This window comes from Hyperoodon ampullatus (genome assembly GCF_949752795.1).
Source record: "Hyperoodon ampullatus genome assembly, chromosome: 1".
Taxonomy (NCBI): Eukaryota; Metazoa; Chordata; class Mammalia; order Artiodactyla; family Ziphiidae; genus Hyperoodon; species Hyperoodon ampullatus.
In genome coordinates, this window is record NC_136914.1 from 39,184,085 (window position 1) to 39,202,110 (window position 18,026).

Here is an 18,026-nt window from a genome sequence, read left to right on the forward strand (position 1 = left end):
TCTGTGGGGAGGAAGGTGATCTCCGCGTCTTACTCTTCCGCCATCTTCCTCCGGCTCCCCTGCCTTTTTTTAATGGTAGATCTTTTCTCAGTTATCAATATTCCCCAGATTTATCAGACAATTCAAGGGTTCCACTTCTTGTTGAATCAATTTTTGTGATTAATGTTTTGCTAAGAAGTGTCTGGATTTTCAAATTTGCTATCATGAAGTTGAATGTAGTATTCTCTTATAACACTTTAAATGCACCTGTATTTGTGTTCATGTCATGTCTCTCATTCATGACATTGTACTTGCCTGCTTGCATTCTTTTATCCTGAATCATTCTCAAAAAAGTTTATCAATTTCATTGGTTTTCTCAAAGAATCAGTATTTCAATTTTCTGTTTTTTTCTTCTTTTTTTTAATTTTTATTTATTTATTTATTTGGCTTCGTTGCTGCACACGGGCTTTCTCTACTTGCGGCGAGTGGGGGCTCCTCTTCATTGTGGTGCACGGGCTTCTCATTGCAGTGGCTTCTCTTGATGTGGAGCACAGGCTCTAGGCGTGCAGGCTTCAGTAGTTGTAGCACGTGGGCTCAGTAGTTGCAGTTCACAGGCTCCAATGTGCAGGCTCAGCAGCTATGGCACATGGGCCCAGCTGCTCCGAGGCATGTGGGATCTTCCCGGACCAGGGCTCGAACCCACGTCCCCTGAATTGGGAGGCAGACTTCCAACCACTAGGCCACCAGAGAAGCCCCTTTTGTTCTTTTTTTGTTCATTTATTTTGTTTTTCCTTTCATCTTTTATCTTCTCCCAACTTCCTTTTGTGTTTTTTTTTCTTTACCCCATGAGTACAAGGTTTCTTTGCTTTTCATTCTCTAATAACAAAATTATTTAGGGCTCTAAAGTTTCTTCTTAGAACAACTTTTCAGTGTTGCTAAGTTTTGATTAAAGATTACAAGTCCCAGTTTTCTACACAAAGGCAAATTCGGTGGTCACATATATCAAAATACATTGACAGGGCTTCCCTGGTGGCACAGTGGTTGGGAGTCCACCTGCCGGTGCAGGGGATGAGGGTTTGTGCCCCAGTCCGGGAGGATCCTGCATGCCGCGAGCGGCTGGGCGCGTGGGCCGTGGCCGCTGGGCCTGCGCATCTGGAGCCTGTGCTCCACGGCGGGTGGGGCTGTAGCAGTGAGAGACCCGCGTACCGCAGGAAAAAGAAAAAAAAATACATTGACAGACTAACTTAGCTAGAAAACTAAGATGTATTAAGATATTTAAGGTAATGTGCAGTAAAGGATAAGGGCATTTTCTGAGTGTATGCAATGTGAGCCAAGGTCAGGAATAATTGTCACGATGACTATCTAAAACCCTCTCACACTGGGCCACAATTCTACAGTCATACTGACACTACCAATATAAGGCTGGTTTTCAAATTGGTCTATTGGAACAGAAAATAAAATCTTCTTAGCATAATAAGAAAAGTATTGACTGAAAGTTCATTCAATAAGCAGAAAAATGCGAAGTGATCAGAGCACTGTCTTTGTCAGCTCAGGCTTCCACAACAAGATACCATAATCTGAGGGCCTTAAACAGCAGGAACTTATTTCTCACAGTTCTGAAGACTGGAAACCCGTTATCAAGGTGCCAGCAAGGTCTCACTGTGTCCTCACATGACCTTTTCTCAGTGCACACTGGTGAAGAAAGAGAGAGAGAGGAAGAAGGTCTCTGGTGCCTCTTCTTATAAAGACACTAATCCCATTTTAAGGGCCCACCCTCATGACCTCATCTGAACCTAATTACTTCCCAAAGGCCCCATCTCCAAATAACATCACACTGGGGGTAGAGCTTCAACATAGGAATTTTAGGGAAGACCCAAATTGGCCAGCACTATATTTACAAAAAATACTGCAGAATGATATGCCTAAGTTTGTCTAATTAGCCTTCCTACTCTTTGTTTTCACCAAATTCCATTAATTATATTTTTCAGAAGATAGGATGAAATTCAGAAATACCAACATTTGTTAAAGTAGAAAACAAACACTAGTGTGGTATTCTTGAAAGTTGAGGACCATCCCATGCTTAACAAGCATAAACCATCTTTAAGCTCCCCTTTTCAATTCAGTTCATAAGACCACCTACAGACTATTATTAAGTTTTCCTGCCAAACTTAGAAGAACAGAAAGGTGGAGAAAAAAGGTATTTTGTATGATCTGCCTCCATAAGCTTCAGAGTTACAGAAATTCTATTCACAGTGGGGGACTGTGAAAGTCTTTTCAGAAGTATGTTTGTGCTGCCCTTCCAAAAAAGAAAAAGTAAGACCCCTAGCCTGTCACACTCTTGAGGTGAAAGGTGCCTGCCCTGACTCTGATTATAACATTTAAGCCCAGAGGGCTGGTCTCAGAATTCTATGCATCATTTAGGACTTTGATGCTGTACTGAATTCAGAGAAAAAAATTGTCTCTGCCAGTCTGGGGTTGCTGCTGACAAGGAGGAATATTGATTGGGGTGATGACAGAGTTCTCCTGGTTCAACTCCTCCTACTGGAAGGCTCTACCTCAGTCTTTCTAAATCACTGTTACCTTCTGTGCTGCTAGAGACTCTGCCTCAACCAGATCAAATAAAAGAATAAAAGGTTTTCCTAAAACCAAACCTGAAGCGTGGGTGGGTAGGTGATAGTGTTTGTAGGGTTCACATGTTGTCCTTTCAGTTTCTGAGCTCATAAAAGGAGCTTCTACTCTGGTGGTCTAGTGCTGCTTGAAGTAGGAGGGTTACAGTGAGGCTCCAGTCTGGCTTTTGTGTCATCACAGCACCAGGTTTATCACATTGCATGACCTGTCACACTGAGTTTTGTTTTAGGTAATCTGGACTTTGCAATCATTTAATGATTCATACAGGTAAACTTAAACCAGGTTGCTTAGATTCAAATCCTGGATCTCCTCCTTATTTGTTTGGCAAGTTACTTAACCTTGCTGTGTCTCAGTGTGCTCAGCTGTAAAATAGGGATAAAATATAACTCATTGAATGGGGTTGTTGTGACAATTAAGCACATAGAACAGTGCCTACCTAGCTCGTAGTGAAACTGGGTATGCATTAGCTATTACTATTTTTTCATCATGCTAAGCATACCCAGTGTCTCCTCTAATAAATAGCACCTCAACCCACTTGTGGTGCCTAGATGAAAAAAGGCAAGAATTATGCAATCCAGCATATTTACTAAATTTCTATACCTGTCCTCTTAATATAGTTTAATAACTTGTATATATTAAACAAAATTTCAATGAAAATTCAACTTACATAGTTAATTTATATGTTAGACTCCTGATTGTTTTATTAGCAAATATTGTCCAAAAAACAATTACAGTTGCTTTGGTAGGCACCACTGGTTTAGGAATTACCTATGTATGTATGTATTTACAGAAGTACAATAAAGTAAAATCACCCATACTCACATCCATAATCCCCCCATCCAACTTTAAGATCTTGGTAACCCTTTTAAAAGTTTGGTGTAAAGTCTTCCTGAATTTTTACCTGTATTTGTAACAGACATAGTTATAACACACACACACACACACACACACACACACACACACACAATAAACACATAAGTATATAGATATAGATACATATATTACATATGTATCTATTTATAATAGAGGATCATACTGGACATATTAGTTTGCAACTTGCTCTTTTCCTTTAACAATGTCATGGATCTCATTCTGTGTCAGAACATATAGATCCACTTCTTTTTAATAGACTGCCTAGTAATCCATTGTATAAATATACCAAAATCTACTTAGACATTCCCCTTTTGACATACTTAGAACAACTTAGAAACAACTTAGGTTGTTTCCTTTTTTTTTTCCTATTATAAACAGTGCTGCAGTAAACATCTTTCTATATAGATCATGATTTGACTGTTATTTAAATTAGTATGCATCTTATGAACATAGCAACTACAGGCAAGGAGGAAAGCCCACAGGTCAGGAAGGAGATTACACATATGTTGCATGAAATAATACTCTAAAAATAATTAAGACAGTTACCTGAAGTTCAGTTAGTTTTTCCTTTAATTCCTTCATCTCCACTCTACCTCCTCAAAGGATAGAATTTTATGACACATATTTTTATTATTGCTAACAATAACCACAATATACAATGACCTAAGAATTACCTCAACAAGGTTACATAATTTGACCTGTGTTATGCTTGAAATCTACATAGAAATGAACTGTGCTATAATCAGGGATTTTTTCTCAAAATGGATATATTTTATTAATTTGATTAAAATGAAAGGAAAGCAAGATTTTTGCCCAAAATTACAACACCAAAGAGCATAAAAATAGAAAGTGTAAATCTCTCTAATTCTGGGTTTTTAAAATATGACACTATTGGCATAATGAGGGCTGTCCTGTACATTGTAGAATGCTTAGCAGCTCCCTGGCCTCGACCCACTACATGCCAGTAGCACCACCCTCAGTTGTGACAAAAACACACAAGTCTCCAGTCATTGCCAGACACACAATTGTTCCTGGTTGAGTACCAATGTCATCCTGCCTACAAGAGAAAACTCTGTTAATGGTTTGATAAATAACCATCCAAATTTTTAATGCAAATAAAAATTTCTTTTATATAATTGGGAACTATCTATACAGGTGATCTTTAAAACTCTCTCTTTTCACTGGACAATATATCATGGACACCTATCCATGTCAGCTGTCATAGACTTACTTTACTCTTTTAAGAGGTACATTTAATTTTCACTCTATGAATTCACCATGATCATCTATTAATGGACATTCCAGTTATTTTTTTAAATTTTTAATTGAAGGTAATGCTGCAATAAATCCACCTATACTTATGTCTCTGCACACTTCTACTATTTCCTTAGTAATTATGAAGTCCAAGAGCACATATGTTTTTTAATATCATATTTTTACTATAATTTTCCATTTATTTTTCATATGAGAGAAGTGATGTATTGACCTGAAGCATGCCAGTAGCCAGTTCTTCTCTAAATAAATAAATAAATAAATAAATAAATAAATAAATCTCTTCTTCCCTTGCACATAGACATGCATTTTCCTGGGGCAGGTGGAGGAATGCTACCTTCCTTTGCCCTATTTTTAGTTGACTTAAAGCTTTGACCAAGACAACAATACCTTTTCCTTTTGAAGATAAAAACTGTGTGCTAAAGCAAATCATGCACGCCAGGGTGATGATGAAAATAGTTTTGGTTGAGAGAGAATAGTTATTGATGAGCTACAGGGAGAGGAGGACCTTGGTCTTATTTCTCACCTTGTCGAAAGAGACAGCCAAGTTGTGAGGTTAAATTGAAGTTGGTAAATACACAATTATTCAGCTTGTGTCTTGGTAATAAATGTGCCTCTCGGCGGTGAACCCGCCAGTCCTCAGAGCACCACTTTGCTGATTAAGGAGATAAAAAGAGGATATTGTGGAAAGGGTCATTTCAAGAGTAATGAATCCTTATTCTGTCACTGCACTTTGCCAACAGGGAAAAGAAGTTTAACAGGGATGAGGCATCCTGGAATATCTAGGTGGCCACATGGAGCAGAGCAAATCAGAGATGACTATTTCTAGGCCATGAAAAACAGCAGGATCTCTGATGGCTAAGAAATGACTATACTGGTGAATTAAGTACCTCTCAGGGAGAAGCACTATTAAATTAGCCTAATACCTTATTGCATGATCAATAACAATGTATTTATTTTGTACTATAGCCTTGAGTGACTTTTCATTAAGAATTTAAATGACCTTAGAAAGCTACTGAGTATCAATTTAGAATACTTTCAGGAGATATTAGCCTGGCTGTAGAGCAAAAGGTGAGTGAAATAGTGGCTCATTATTTAAGTCAGAAAGAGAATGTCAAGAAATAGTTTGCCTTGGCATTGAGAGAGGTAGTTCAAGTTATGTATCCAACCCAATGATAGTGTTTTGCGTTTTTTGATTCCTGGTCTCAGAATGACATCGATCAAGAAAGGCAGTGTTCGCAGTCCCAATATATTAACCCAGATGACTGTTGAGATAGAGAAGGTTGTGAGGTTGGAAAAGACAGAGATATTATTTGCCAGGCTTCTGTAACATATCCTGTCAGTGCTCTGCCCATGCTCCCTATGATTTCTTTGCCATCTTCATGCTCATGAACTCTTGGTGGATATTCACTCCCAACAGCCAGCACCTGCTGCCCTCAAGTTGCCAGAAAGTCGTCGTGGGACCCTAAGTGTCCCTCCTGGTGGTAGACCTGAACCAATGACTGACAGGCATAGACCAGAGTTTCTCAACCCCAGCACAATTGACACTTGAGGCCAGATAATTATTTATGGTGGGGGTGGAGGGGTCTGTCCTGTGCATTGGAGGATGCTTAGCATTCCTGACCTCTACCCACTGGGTACCAGTATCACACTTCTCCCAGCGTGGCAATTACATATATCTCCAGACATTGTCAAATGTTCCCTGGGGGATGAATCATCTCAGGTTGAGAACCACAGGTTTAGATATATAAACATCAAAGCTCTCTTCCCCTTAATCAGACCACTCTGAGATGTGACCATACTGGCCTCGAGGCCCTTGAGGGATTAGCTCTCCCTCTGGAACTTTGCTCCCACTGTCTTGCTCAACCACTCTCCCTTCGTGCTCCCACCTCCCAGTCCCTGTATTAGTTTTCCCCAGGAATACTTCCCAGTATTCTCATAGTATCAGTATCTGTGTTTGAGGACAACAACCTAAGAGGGACTCAATTGAGATGCTAACTAGATGGTCAAAGAGTTAGATGACACTATTTTGAGTATCTGTGCTGGCCCTCTTACTGTTCTCTACCTTCTACCTTTACTGGAAGTGCCAATTCCTACTTGGTCTACTCAAAACAAAAAAGGAGTAGAAAAAAATACTGTTACTTCCAGTGCATTTTTTATGTGTATACATTGACATTCTAATTCTCTCTCTCTCTCTCTCTCTCTCTCTCTCTCTCTCTCTCTCTCTCTCTCTCTCTCTCTCCCCACTACAGGCACATTCTCTTTAGCCTAAGCAAGCACCGTTGTGTTTTCCTCACTTCCCCTTGAAAGCAGCAAGGTGACTTTTCTCTGGCCTTGTGGTCTCCCACTTAACATTTCCAAATCCTTTTCTCTCCAGTCATTCACTAGCCTAATCTTCACCCCACTTTCCGTGGAGTGCTAGAGTCACTCTCCATTTTTTTCCTCCTATTTTACCTACTTTTAAATAATAATACTTTGTCTGATATTCATTGACTCTCACTGGTATCAGGTTTTTAAATTTTCACTTGTTATTATTTTTCATTTACTTTTTCCCACCAGGTTTCAATAAGGATATGGGAATGAAAACGGAGAACATCCAGGAAAGTTTGGATAAGCCCAAGCAGTTTGAGATACGAAATCTATTCACACATATTCTAGGAGGAGAAAATAAATCAGGAGCTAAGTCAGTACTCTGTCAACGTGCGGCTGTTCTTAAACAGAAAGCAGCATTGTGAGCACACCTCTCCCCTGGATGCAGCTTTTCTCTAAATCCCTGTTTACTACTCAAGACTTTAGAATGATATCTTGAACACCACTAATCTGGTTCCTTTTATTTTACAAGTGGCCTTGACACACATCTCAAAATGAAGATAAAAATAAAAATGATTCCTTTCTGATGACTCTGCTAAGCCAAATGAATAAAATCAATAAAAATACAGTTAATTTGGATTCATTTGGACTGAAGAATCAAGAGACAAAATAAGGAAGCATATTTGCCAGAGTATGTGATGTAGCTTTTGGCCAGAAATTCTGCTTCTAAAAGCATCCACCTCAGATATAGCAGCAGTAATAAACTCCCTGTGTCTTACACACCCATAAATCCTTGCACCAACCAAGATTTCAACGGTGTCTTCCCTTAACCCACACATAAAGCATTCCAGACACTAATTTAGAATATTAATTAAATCTGAGAAAATTGCATTGGTGTCTCAGATACAGTTCTATAACCTGTATAACTGTTTTTTTTTTAAACTGGATTATCCACTTCAAAGAAACTTCCTCTTAATGTGGCCTTTCTCAAAGGAAATGTAATAAATTTCCCCTTTCCAAAATAATGATGATGCATTAGGAGGAGTTAACTTAGACTAGAACAGCCATCACAACTATATGGGATCAAATATAAATGGGGATTTGTAAAGTATCTTTTGCAGGTAGATGAAATAGATGAACATTGATTTTTAACACCAAATGTATTTTATATTGTAAAACTATCAACTGTGTATTAAAAGGGCTACAATACAAATTCAATATGCTTCATTAGAAGACACTGACAACTGGAAGCTGACTTTAAAGGGAGTTGTGTGACAGTAAGAAAAGAGCATTGAAGGAGTCAGTGGATGGAGCAGTGGATAGAGATGAAACAGAAGGAAAGATATGGAGCCCAAGAAAGAAGAACTTAAAAAGGGAGAGGGCAATAGAGGCACCATGATGCCACACCAGGAGTATAGGAGACGGGACAAACCCAAAAGAGTATACTAAGTCGAAGAAAAAGGGCAAGAGAAGAACATATACCCTCTGCTTTTGTGCAGAAAGCAGAACCCATGTTGAAGGCATGAGAGGGGAACTGAGCCAGGAAGGCAAGCATGGAGAAGGGCAGAGGTGAGAGAACATGGGCAGCACTTGGAAGCATCATTTAGCTTTTGAGCCATCCCCAGAGAACCTTATAGCATTTGCTTTCTTAATTCCTGAGGGGAAAGGATCTCTCTAAGCAGGCTGAAACCAGTGGTCACAGGATGGGCACAGTACCCCCAAGAGAAACCAGAGACTGAGGAAGAGCCTTGGATGTAAATATTTATTAGAAATATAACCTGTGTTTATTCCTGGGGTGGAAGTTAAGCAGAACCCTACAGGTACCACAATAACTCCAGCAAGAATCTACTGTGATGCACAAACACTGAACAATAAAAGACATCATTCACTGAGTCTATAAACATATATTGAGCTCCTTCTGTGTACCAGTCTCTGGGCTGGGAGCTGAGGCCACAGAGGGGTGCAGGACAGGGCCCTAGTTCTAGAGACCCTGAGCTCATGATTCCTGAGTCATAGATGGCAGTGTGAGTTCTTGCATAGAGCAGCTTATTTCACAGCAGGAGATATAAGTGAAATAGGCTACTTCATATTTATTATTAGAAATTAAAATGGACCAGGCTTAAAACAAATCTCAAAAATACTCTGGTTCTCAAATTTGTGGTAGTCTAAATGGAGTGTCAATTCATATTTTATGAATTATAAGTCTCAAGATTTCATGTTTTCCTGTGAGTTCTAATATTAAGTATTTATATTTTGGAAAGGACCGTGCATTTTTATTCCAAACTATATCTGAATTCAGTTTATTTCTGGTGGTGAAATCAAGCCACATTTCCCTTATGAAGGGTAACTACACCACATGAGTTCATGAATAAGGCAGAAGGAAAATTCACATAAACTAAACAAAATTTCAAAAAGCTGTGGTGATCAGATTTCATCATTTAATGTATGGAATAGCTCTGGATTTGGATTATTTTGTGAGGAGAAAAATTAATGGTTTTATCCTTTATGTATCATCATGCTTTTTACAGTACAGTTATCTCCCCAACAGTGACTATTAACACCACATTGTGTAGTTCCATATTTATTCTTCCTCATTTACTTCCATATTGCATTCCTTCAGTTTACAAATAGCAAAATTATTTTCTGAAAGTCTTTGCACTGTCAGCTCCAGCTGGGATCTGAAAAAACACACAATATACTTCCTGTCTCTCATATTGTCTGCAGCTAGAGAGCTGAGAACATCCATTTGCATTCGTTGCTGAGGATGCTTAAAGAGAGCTTTTTCTGGCTCCAAGCTGCTGATATACCCAAAGTCATATTTTATCAGGAAGATCAAGATATAGAGAGAAGTGCCCTCTTTTCTTCTTTCTTTCATTCAATGTGTATTTATTGAATACAGTATCAGGCGCTGTCCTGGGTGCTGGAGATACAACAATAAATGAAACACAAGCCCTAATGCCCCAGTGAGAAGGAAAGGAGATAAACAGACCATTAATGATAGGAATAGAGAAGTATTCACTTTCATAGGGGTGTGAGGGAAAGACACCCAGCTTTGGCGTCAGGGTGTGCTTCACATGAAAAATGATGTCTAAGTTGACACTTGAAGGACAAGAAAAAATTATTCAGGCATCTGGTGAAAGTTAGTGAAGGAAAATGGATGGAGAGAGAATGAAACAAGAAATGAATAAAATATATAGGAATCAGAGGTCAGAACTCAAAAGTTCTTGTAATACATGTTAACAACTTCTGACCTTGATTGAAGGTAATGGTGGGGATGTATTTGATAGGTAAAAAAAAAAAAATCATATAAACAATTTTTCTATTTAATTATTTGGTGGCCAATAACAGGGATTTTAAAGCAACTTTTTTTCCCTAAGCTGTACATTGGTCACTATTTCTGTGATCAATTCTCTTTTTCCAGTTTTTCTTTACCCTGTTCTTCCTGTAGCAGACATAGAACATAATGCTACAATGATAGATGAATGAACAAACAAAGAATACTTAATAAGTGTTTCCTGGTAGTGTTAATAAGGAACATAAAATATTTTAATGCTTCTTTCATGATACCAGTATAAAATTTCATTTCAAAAATTGTTGCATCTGTTTACATATATAAAATGAGGAAAGAATAGAGACATGGGAATATTTGAGAAGGGTGAGTAATAATTCAAGAAGGCTGAATCCCAAGAATGTCTTGAAACTTGCAAAATATGCCAAAGGAAACAAAGGGGCTGTTTTAGTTTTGGAAGGCATAGATATGATACTTGGGATCAATGTAATAATATTGACAGATGACAAAGAGAATGCAGAGCTACTCAATATTTATTTTGCTTTTATCTTCTAAGTCAAGGCGAAGGATTGATTGGAAAAGATAGAGCAAATATTGGGATGAGAGAATTGAAGACCAAGACAAATGGAAAGAACAGAGAGCCTTGTTCTAAATGTGTTTGAGTCTCTGCCAGCCATTGTTAGAGGTCTCTGAGGGTTTGTGTGGAAAAGAGGAATAGTGCTGGATGACAGGGAAAGTGTGATATCTCAACTTACAACAAGGAAAGAGCAGTGGATGACCCCAGGACTTCGTAACTCTGCCTGTGTATCTCTGTCCCCGCCCGTCCCCATCCACCTATGGAAGCATGAACTCCAAGCTGAATTGCAATCATATACATTTCTTTAAAATCTTAACAGGTAATTATGATGCAAAGCCAGAGTGGAAACCCTGTTATAAATCTATGGCTTAATGTCAACTCGAGCCAAATTTTTTAACATCTTATTCTGCTTATTTGAAGCACCAGTTTGTGAGCACATGAAGAGTGAATGGGTGACTGTTAAAATTCAAGATGGGCTTAAGAAGAGCAAATCACTCCTGATGAATTTCATTTTCATTTTAACTGAGAGAAGTTTGTACATTAGCATCTTCCAGAACCTGTTCCATGGTACACTAGTTCTACTAGATATTAATAGCTATTAACAAGAAAAAAAAGATTCCATGGTAAATAAATCTGGGAGGTTCTGACTTTAGCAAAGTTAAACTGATTTATTTATTAGGTTTTACTATAGTCTTTACTAAGATAAGTGTATTGGACCTCCAGAGGGATTTAATAAGGAGACTCCCAAACACTTATGATCCTTTACCCCTTCTTTTCCTGCCTATCTCCTGGAATCAGTGCTTCTTAAAATACCTACTACCCAAAAATTATTTTTAGTTAAACCAGTGGGTTTGAAAGAGCACGTCATTCTACCTTTGGAAGAAATATGGAGGAATATTGGCTATTAATTTTACACATAGTTTATACCTGGTAAAATGAGAGTACATTAAAAGTGTTGATTAGTTGACTAAAGGAAGAACTCTGTTATTCATTTACTCAAAAGTATTTATTAAAAATCTAATATTTACCAAACACTGTACTAGATGTCAGAAATGCAATGGGAAGCAAAACAAACATGAATCTTGATGCCATCATATTTAATATTTTCATCAATAGTTTGTATGAGGTTATATATATAAGCTGAAAGGTATAGAGAATATGCTGAATGTTGAATGATAGGGTTAAGATTCAAAATCACTACTTGGCTAAGATAATGGGCAGGATATAAAAAGATGAAATCTAATAGTGAAAAACAGTCATACAAATCTCAGCACATACAAAGAGGAGTCAGAAGTTTGACAACAAGCTCAATATGAATTTTAAAATGTTAACAAAGCATCAGGAGGAATTTTTAGAAAGATTGTGTTCATGAAAATGTTTCTAGGGCTTCCCTGGTGGCACAGTGGTTAAGAACCCACCTGCCAATGCAGGGAAAATGGGTTCGAGCCCTGGTCCAGGAAGATCCCACATGCCGTGGAGCAAATAAGCCTGGGCACCACAACTACTGAGCCTGTGCTCTAGAGCCTGTGAGCCACAACTACTGAACCTGTGTGGCACACCTACCAAAGCCCGTGTGCCTAGAGCCCGTGCTCCACAATGAGAAGCCACCACAATAAGAAGCCCGTGCACTGCAATGAAGAGTAGCCCCCACTCACCGCAACTAGAGAAAGCCCGCTCACAGCAATGAAGACCCAACGAAGCCAAAGATAAATAAAATAAATTAATTAATTTAAAAAGTTAAGTGTTTAAAAAAAAAAGTAAGTTTCTAGTTCTGTTGACTATTTACAACCAGAACCAGACCAGAAGTGATGTGTTAAAATTGCCACCATTAAAAGGAGTCATCATTAACCCAGAATCTACCTAGAGAAGAGCAACCCAGGTGACTGGAATCTCAAAACTAGTAAACACGGAGAAGGGTTGCAAGAATGAAGAATATTACATTTAAGGGGAAAAAATGGGTGTTGAGCAAACATAATAACTATAGTTAAATAATGGCAGGAATTGATCCATTTGCCATTAATTTGCCATTAGACATTTCTAATAGCAATGAGTAGAGTTAATAAGGAGTCTTTGGGCTCAACACAGGAAGAAGTTTGAAACAATTTACCAACCCCAAAATTTAGTAAACTACCTCTTCAATAAAGTTGTTTAAGCAGAGGCTGAATTATCACTTTCCAAGAATGTTACAAAATGTTAGATTATATTTTCTCAGGTAGAATTCGAATTATGAAATGATTTCCTAAAGTTCCTTTCAGCAATATAATTTTTAGTTCTATCAATGTTAGTAAGGATTCTTTCACCTGTAATCGGAACACCACACTTTCCTACCTCATTCATCGATTTGCAAGCCCTTATTGAACTGCTTAAATGTACCAGGTACCATGATAAGCACTGGACATCATAAAAGAATAAAACATGGCTCTTGATTTTTTATTTTATAAGAGAATCATATTAAAAGAGTGATGAGAGTTCAGAAGAAGGAAGGTTTTTTAATCAATCATTTTGTTGAAATCTTGATTAATGTAAAAAGGTTAGAAAGGTTTCTTAGAGAAGGTATTTGCACTGGACCTTGAATTAATCAATGTTACATGCTTTCTAAAACTTGACATAAAGTTGTTTTTAACACCAGTTAGGACTCAATGCCCCATAAGCTTTGGCATTTCAGTTCCTACTATTTTTTTCTCTCTCTAATATCTTCCATTTCTCTCTCTCCCTGAACTCTTTCTTTTCATGTTTATCTATTTGCCTTTGACAAATCTATTCAATTTGCTTTTTTCCCTTCCTCTCTCTTCCTATCACTAGCTTCACTAAATATTATGTCTGGATTTTTGCAACAGGCTTCTCTTTTCCCCATCTGCAGGATGGCACATCCTTCTGCAATCCAGCTCCCAACCCAAGTCACTCCTAACTCCATTCCCCAAGCTCCTGACGATCATAAATATGCCAAATTCAGCCTCCTAATGTCTTCCACTTGCTATCAAGCTATCTATGATGAATCTCTCTTTTATTAAATCAAACAAATATCCCGCCTTGGGTTTCAGGTTTGATTGTGACCTGGTCACTTGTATTTCCCACTCTCCCTCAATACTCATCTTCCAAGCCAGCTTTTCACGTCCCTTTCATGCACATTATTCGTTCCAATTTATAGAATTTTACTCATATTCCCCCTCAATGGAATGTTGTTCCCCCTCCAACTCACTCCCATTCTGCCTCACAATATTCTAGCCACATTTTAAAGACTAGTTTAGATACTATCTCCTTCCCTAGACTCCAGTGACACTGAACTGAGCAATACACAGTTCACTACTTAAATATCACCTCATAGTTTTATCTTCCCTGAGTTACAAACTCCTTGAGAACAAGGATATTTTCTCTATTCCCAGAAAAGTACTATGCCTATAATAAGCATAAATAAATAATTATTGGCTGATCAATTTCATTTGGGGAACAACAAAAAAAATGAGAAAATTCTCTACTAAATCTAACACTTGACTAAGGAGTGGACTAGTGGGACAACTGCCCTGGCTAACAATCTGTAAGATAATCTATTAGATTATTACTAGAGCATAAAAGACATCTGTGAAGATACAAAGGGAATAAAAGAGGTAGTGAATTTCCCAGAACTCTTATCAAGGAGAATATTTTATGTAGTTGAAAAGAATGCTGATGATGAAACCATCCAAAGGTCATACTTGTTCTTGGAACACCAAAGGAGCTACACTTCCTTCCAAAACCATGAACCCCTGGGAATATAAAGGCTATGACAGCTGGGGAAGCCACCAACAGCCTCATCAGTCCTTATTCATGTGCTGAGTTCTCATCTTATCCTCTAAATAAGTGTTGAAAATGATTTTACAACTATCAGTTCACAGGAATATAAAAGTTTTAGCCAGCCCTGGGCATCCATATGTCATCATCCTTCCTTAGTCAACTCCAAACAGAGCATAAAGTGAGGTTATTTCTTGCCCACCCTCAAACTATCCCCACCTGCAACTTAGACAATGTTCCTATACATGCAATTACTTGAAAAAGATCTCCAACTCTTCCTGGAAAGAACATACTATAGACAGGGCACAGAAGTTGGTGGCAGAGAAATAACTGAAGACATGGGTTTAAATTTTGTTTATTAACCCTGACCTTGGGCATCCTAATTTTCTCATCTGCTAAATGGGTGTTTGTTAGACCCAGAATGTATGAGAAAGTCCTTTGTAAACATGAAGCACAAACAGATGGAGAGATATACCATGTTCTTGGATTGGAAGAATCAATATTGTGAAAATGACTATACTATCCAAAGCAATCTACATATTCAGTGCAGTTCCTATCAAATTACCAATGACAATTTTCATAGAATTAGAACAAAAAAATTTACAATTTGAATGGAAACACAAAAGACCCTGAATGGCAAAAGCAATCTTGAGAAACAAAAATGGAGCTGGAGGAATCAGACTTCCCGGCTTCAGACTATACTACAAACCTACAGTGATCAAGACAGTATGGTACTGGCACAAAAACAGAAATATAGATCAATGGAACAGGACAGAAAACCCAGAGAAAAAGCCATGCACCTATGGTCACTTAATCTATGACAAAGGAGGCAAGAACATACAATGGAGAAAAGACAGTCTCTTCAATAAGTGGTGCTATATGTCAAAGAATGAAATTAGAACACTCCCTAACAGATGTAAAAGACAGCTACATGTAAAAGAGTGAAATTGGAACACAACCTAACACCATATACAAAAATAAACTCAAAATGGATTAAAGACTAAATGTAAGGCCAGACACTACAAAACTGTTAGAGGAAAAAATAGGCAGAACACTCTTTGACATGAATCGCAGCAAGTTCTTTTTTGACCCACCTCCTAGAGTAATGAAAATAAAAACAAAAATAAACAAATGGGACCTAATGAAACGTAAAAGCATTTGCACAGCAGAGAAAACATAAACAACATGAAAATACAACCCTCAGAATGAGAGAAAATATTTGCAAATGAATCAGCTGACAAGGGATTAATCTCTAAAACATACAAACAGCTCATGTTGCTCAATATCAAAAAAAAAAAAAAACCCAATCCAAAAATGGGTGGAAGACCTAAATAGACATTTCTCCAAGGAAGACATACAGAGGGTCAACAAACACAAGAAAAGATGCTCAACATCACTAATTACAGTAAGTCCCTTACATATGAATGAGTTCCATTCCAAGAGCATGATCATAAGTTCAATTTGATCATAAGTCTAACAAAGTTAATCTAGGTACCCAATTAACACAATTGGCTATATAGTATTGTACTGTAATAGGTTTATAATACTTTTCACACAAATAATACATAAACAATAAACACAAAACTAAAGAAAACATTTTTAATCTTACAGTACAGTACCTTGAAAAGTACAGTAGTGTCGTACAGCAGTTGGCATACAGGGGCAAGTTAGCATCTTTGAAAGATCACAACTTGAAGGTTCATATGTAGGGGACTTACTTTATTAGAGAGATGCAAAATCAAAACTACATTGTACTAGAGAAGGCAGACAGCAGAAGCAAGAATAACTACAATTCAAAAGGCTGTGGAATGAAAACTACAATTACAGACAGACTGAAAAATGAAAAGGCAGAGGACTATGTACCATAATGAAGGAACAAGATAAAACCACAGAAAAACAACTAAATGAAGTAGAGATAGGCAACCTTCCAGAAAAAGAATTCAGAATAATGATGGTGATGATGATCCAGGACCTCGGAAAAAGAATGGAGGCAAAGATTGAGAAGATGCAAGAAATGTTTAGCAAAGACCTAGAAGAATTAAAGAACAAACAAACAGAGATGAAGAATACAATAACTGAAATGAAAAATACACTAGAAGGAATCAATAGCAGAATAACTGAGGCAGAAGAACAGATAAGCGACCTGGAAGATGGAATGGTGGAATTCAGTGCTGCAGAACAGAATAAAGAAAAAAGAAATGAAGACAGCATGAGAGACCTCTGGGACAACAATAAATGCACCAACATTCACATTATAGGGGTCCCAGAAGAACAGAGAGAGAAAGGACCCAAGAAAATACTTGAAGAGATTATAGTCAAAAACTTCCCTAACATGGGAAAAGAAATAGCCACTCAACACCAGGAAGTGCAGAGAGTTCCAGGCAGGATAAACACAGGAGAAACATGCTGAGACACACTGAAATCAAACTGACAAAATTTAAGACAAAGAAAAATTATTGAAATCACAAGGGAAAAATGACAAATAATATACAAGGGAACTCCCGTAAGGTTAACAACTGATTTCTCAGCAGAAACTCTACAAGCCAGAAGGGAGTGGCATGATATATGTAAAGTGATGAAAGGGAAGAACCTACTACCAAGATTATTCTACTTAGAAAGTATCTCATTCAAATTTGATGGAAAAATCAAAAGTTTTACAGACAAGCAAAGGCTAAGAGAATTCAGCACCACCAAACCAGCTCTACAACAAATGCTAAAGGAACTTCTCTAAGTGGGAAAAACAATAGAAGAAAACGACCTACAGAAACAAACCCAAAACAATTAAGAATATGGTAATAGGAATATAGATATAATTACCTTAAATGTGAATGGATTAAATGCTCCAGCCAAAAGACACAGGCTTGCTGAATGGATACAAACACAAGACCCATATATATGCTGTCTACAAGAGACCCACTTGAGACCTAGGGACACATACAGACTGAAAGTGAGGGGATGGAAAAAGATATTCCATGCAAATGGAAATCAAGAGAAAGCTGGAATAGCAATACTCATATCAGAGCACCTCAATACAAAAGGCAACTGCTAACACCTATAAAAGAGGAAATCGACAGCAACACAATAATAGTGGGGGACTTTAACAGCTCACTTACACCAATGGACAGATCATCCAGACAGAAAATTAATAAGGAAAAACAAGCTTTAAATGACACAATAGACCAGATAGGTTTAATTGACATTTATAGGACATTCCATCTGAAAACAGCAGATTACATTTTCTTCTCAAAGTGCACATGGAACATTCTCCAGGAGAGATCACATATTGGGTCACAAATCAAGCCTCAGTAAGTTTAAGAAAATTGAAATCAT